Raw genomic sequence first — 5,431 nt, 5'->3', positions numbered from 1 at the left:
TATGAATACATAAACTATCTTTAAATAATCCAATCTCATAATCAGTTGGAAATGTATCAAATCGAGAAAAAAAATCATTATATTTGTTAGCCAAACATAAATTAGTATCACTCTCATTAGCCATACATTAATTTGCTACCTGTGTACTGACTGCAGCCATACTTTTAATGCCTTTTCAGGCCGCCTTAAGATTGCCTTGCATAAACAGTCCTTCAATCTTATTTTTAATTTATTTTTAGCTTTCTTTATTGCTTTTTTAACTTCCTTGTTAATCTGCTTTTTCTCCTCGTTAGTTCAAGAAAGAAATACTCTCTTCTTCATATTCAGTATACTTTTAACTTCTTTGTTACCCATGGTTTGTTATTGGGATACAGGGAAATCTTTTTTGTTGGTATAACAGAATCAACACAAAATGTAATGTAGTTGGAGGTAGTAACAACTTGCTCATTAAGATCGGGACATGTGTTCAAAAACATATTCCAATCAGTGCAATCAAAACAACCCCCTAAAACTTTAATATTAAAGGTGTCCATTTTTTAACAAGTCGTATTTCCCTCTTCACTTGCTTAACTATTGGAACATACAAAGAAGACAGCAAAACCATATTATGGTCAGATGAACCAAGAGGAGGTAATGACAGAGATCTATACACTCCCAAAACTGACCCATAACATCTGTCCAAGACTTTATCAGCACGTGTGGGGCATGTGACATATTAAGGTAATATGCCTTTATATAGTTGTCCATAAAAACAATGATTAAAATCCCCTAGGATAAATTTGGGGGCATCTGGAGATATATTATCCAGTTCGTCGAGAACACTTTCAACAGTTTTAGACACCGTATCAATTTGAGCATGTGGGTGTATGTATACAACAACAAAGAACAACTGAGGGAATTCCCGTGGAAGATAAAAAGGACGTACAGCGCAATGAGATCAATATCTGCATTACATATCTCGTGTCGTACTACTGCAGTCTTACACCAGTTTTCTTTAATATAAATACATGTTTTCCAGTTGAGTTTTTGTCTCTATCCAGTCGAATACCCCTCGAACCCTAAAGCGCTATCAGTGACTTGAGTCGTCCAGCCAGGTTTCAGTGAATGCCATAACGTGAACGTTCCTGTATTTGTGCATAAAACTCACATTGACTTGTAATTCATCCACTTTGTATCGAAGCAAGCGAACGTTGACCAACTATATTATTCATAGCAGAGTTTTTTTATCCTATGAGAAGAGCCTGCTTCTTAATTATTCTTGACTCCACTTGATTTCCGAAAGCAAGGCAGACCTGCCAGTGCCAAGCTGTGAGTCATATATATCAGTAATGGAAAGTTCGGATCATTTTTCTTTACTCAGATCGTTGAGTCTCGTTCATCGAGATTACTTTTTTCCAGTCATTTCGTTCATTTGGTTCAACTTGCCAAAATAGTATTAAAATGTTAAGAATTGCTTCCAAACACATCTACAACTAGCTCAAAAGGTTGATCACACGACAAATAAGTCATAAATAGAATACTATAAGAAGGAGAAAATAATAATTCAATGTTTACCTGCTCTTTTGTCTATGATGGTATTTTTATCTCTGTGCTCAGCTCACCTCTTCATGTCTTCAAATGTCAGTGGTTTGTTCACTTTACACTGACAGTCACATATAATCTTAACCAATTTACACAGTGTGAGTCTATTTGATAATTAGTTCACCTTTCAAGTATTCTTGTTCTTGAATCGTTCATTCATCATGTGACAGAATGATGCAGAGAGATGAACGGTTTAATACTTTTTCCGGCTTCAAACGCATATGATTGGCCCGTGATGAACAAATGACTCAGACCTGATAGAGGACTCGAGAGATGAACGGTTCAATTCTTTTTCCGGCTCTAAACGCATATGATTGGCCCGTGATGAACAAATTACTCAGACCCGATAGAGGACTCGAGAGGTGAACGGATCAATTCTTTTTCTGGCTCTAAACGCATATGATTGGCCCTTGATGAACGAATGACTCAGACCCAATAGAGGACTCAAGAGGTGAACAGATCAATTCTTTTTCCGGCTCTAAAGGCATATGATTGGCTCATGATGAACGAATGACTCAGATCCGATAGAGGACTCGAGAGATGAACAAATCAATTCTTTTTCCGACTCTAAACGCATATGATTGGCTTCTGCCTTTCGGCAATGAATGACTCAAAAAAATATTATGTGAGTTTGTGACACACAAGAACAATAATGGTCAAGCAACACGATCTGTTACCAGGGGAGACTGTTCTGTGCAGTTTAGACGTACAAATCTTTTACGATCAGTCTTCTCAGTTAGAGTCAGTCATTTTTGGAACACACTTCCGATTGATTTAAGGGGTGTTTCAAATTATTCTACTTTTAAATACAAGTTTAAGAAATGGCTAAAAGCAAATCAAGTTTGTAATCATGTGCAATTCTCTTGTCTTTTTAAGAAATTCTTATCACATGTTTTTTTATCCTTTTGTCATGTGTAACTTTACTGTTTTTGTGTATGTGTGATGCCTTTTAAAATCTGGCAGGGGCAACAGATGAAAATTAGCCCTTGTGGCTAACTCTGGCTTATTTACAGTTTTACTGTTGACTTATAAGCATTGTCCCTGTTAAATAAATAAATTCAAATTCAAAAGACCTGAAATGAACCAAACCACTTACACAAATGTGCACACGCGTGGATGAATGAATCACTCCCTGAGAGGACTCGTAGTTTCCGAGTCATATTGAAGATTCGTTTAAAATGAACAAATCGTTCATGAATGACCCATTACTAGTATATGTTTGTTTCCATGAACCACAGGGTTTGTTGCATGGTTTAACCCGCTATGCTGTCAGGGCCGATACAGCAAAGCTGTTTGTGTGCAGCAAGCATTTTTGTCGGTAGAGCAGTACAAGAATTGGAGAATGGCAGCCGTTGTCTTTTTATCAGGAGTTTGTTCACATGTAGACACATCGCCGTGCTGCTATGTTTGCCTAAATCTTCCAGATTACCAGCAGGGCTAATGGTTCAAATAGACAGGGCAAGAGACCTGCTGCACTAAGTCTGCATTCAGACCTATGATTCAGACCTGGGGATTGAGGGAAAAGTCTTCATTTATATAGTGTTTATATGAACACGATTATCTTTATAATGATAGAAATTGTGGTTATCTGTATATTAAATTTTGAATAACAAATGTAACAGGGCATTAAATTACTGTTTATTTCTTTGCATTTTAAGTTTGTAAACTATAAAATCATGCATCTCAAGGTTTGTGTCCCGTTTTTTGTCAGCTAACTAACAACAGTTTTTCGCTCCCCTCCTTCTCCCCTGCTGCCTTTGTCCACTCGTGCCATTTGCTCGCAGAGCTCCTAGCCCATTATGATGCATCTTTTGAAAAAATTCTGAGGTAGACCTGAACCGAAAGTGGGGGGTGTCATGACCCTTTAACAGAGCAAGAAAATTTTCACAGTATGTCTGATAATATTTTCTTCTCTTTCTTTTGAAGAAAGTCTTATTTGTTTTATTTAGTCTAGAATAAAAGCAATACAATTAAAAATAAGAATAAAAAAGATTTTATAAAAAAAATAAAAACATTTTAAAGACAAAATTATTAGCCCCTTTAAGCTATTTTTTTTTCTGATAGTCTACAGAACAAAATATTGTTGTACAATAACTTGCCTAATTACCCTAACCTGCCTAGTTAACCTAATTAACCTAGTTACACCTTTAAATGTCACTTTTTAAGGTGTATAGAAGTTGCTTTTAAAAATATCTAGTGAAAAAATATTACTGTCATCATGGCAAAGATAAAATAAATCAGTAATTAGAAATGAGTTATTAAAACTATTATGTTTATAAATGTGTTGAAAAAATCTTCTCTCTGTTAAACAGAAATTGAGGTAAGAAACAGAGGGGCTAATAATTCTGACTTCAACTGTATATTCACCTCTCAGACACACACAGACACATTGCTGAGTTTTGTTGTTGATTGTTTGCTGTAATATTTCAAAGTATTCTATTGTCCAGCCTTGCCTTGTTTCAGGATCCTTGCCTTGTCTCTTTTTTACACTGTTTGCTGCCTACACCAACCTCTTTGCCTCTGACCAAGACAATGATTGTGTATTCTCCTCATGATACTGTTAGTTCCTGTTTTGACCACTGCCTGCATAATAATTAAACTACAATTGGTCCTTTACCTCCTTAATTGGTCCTTGAGTTGACTCAACCGCAACTTAGGTCCAGCAGAACAGCCCTATCAGCTCAGCTAAGGATCAAACACCCTCCAGGACCACAAGTTTTTGAACATTTCCAATGAATCAAACCTCCCAGACTGTATCCTCCTAAACTTTTTATATCATGGACTAAATGAACTATTTAAAACACCTCTCATAAATTTTGGTTCTCGAGGGTCCTTCCAAGAAGCACTGAATTTAACCCTGCAGGTCAGTGAGTCTCCCTCACTATTGGAGGAGGAAACCCAAAAATGATTTTTTTTCCAACAACAAGAACCACTGGCTTTGGGGCTTGCCACTCACAAGATGGCCGCCAATACTTCATTGCTGCCAGCAGAGATTTATAGTAATAAAGTAGAACTACTTCACTACTGTACTTAAGTACTAAAAGGCAGAATCTGTACTTTACTAGAGTATTGTTTTTTTTCTCCTACTTCCACTTTTACTTAAGTACATATTTTCCATGAGTTTAATAATTTTACTCCGATAAATTTTTTATGTGCTGCATCGTTACTCGTTACTAGGGGTGTTAAAATGATCGATATCAGTTCAGTAATAGATCATAACCGGTTATTACGTGATGACGTCATTTATCTCCTATACGCGATGTCGCAATACCATGGTGAAGCAGGGCGCGAGGGCAAGGCGGCACAGCACACGAGCAGCTATTTCACTATTAGGGAGAAATGTTGTAAAACTTCACCTCTGCCTCTCTCTCTCACTTAAAACATTTGACCAGCTGGCCTGTTTGTAAGGTAACTTTTCCTCTCTTCTTTGGCTGTTAAAGCTGTGAATCCAGACACGAGCGTGCCTTATGTGCAAGTTTTCTCCACTGTGTCTATTACCTGTGATAATCGGGCATTCTTCCTTCCATGGGTGAACAGCGCTTATATTTCTAAAGCCCTTTCTGTTGAGGACAATAACCAATCGTTATTGGTTATAACCTTGGTGTAAGACCTCGCCTGTCAGCTCTCAAAAAGCAGGTGGGATAATATTGACATTAGTTTATTTGCTGTAAATGCTCATGCTGTCTTCTGTGCATGAGTTATGTTTGATAAATTCAGAAAGAGGGTTTTCTTTGAGCAGGTCAAGTTAAGGCCACAGTTCGTATATCTGACTGCTGTATTGAATAAAAATGTATTACAAATAACCCTTTGACTGTCACACCAAGACAAAAGCAATATAATTTTTTTTATT

Source organism: Danio rerio, chromosome 4 (genome assembly GCF_049306965.1).
Source record: "Danio rerio strain Tuebingen ecotype United States chromosome 4, GRCz12tu, whole genome shotgun sequence".
Classification (NCBI taxonomy): domain Eukaryota; kingdom Metazoa; phylum Chordata; class Actinopteri; order Cypriniformes; family Danionidae; genus Danio; species Danio rerio.
The sequence above is the reverse complement of the archived record's forward strand: the minus strand, read 5'-3'. Positions refer to the sequence as shown.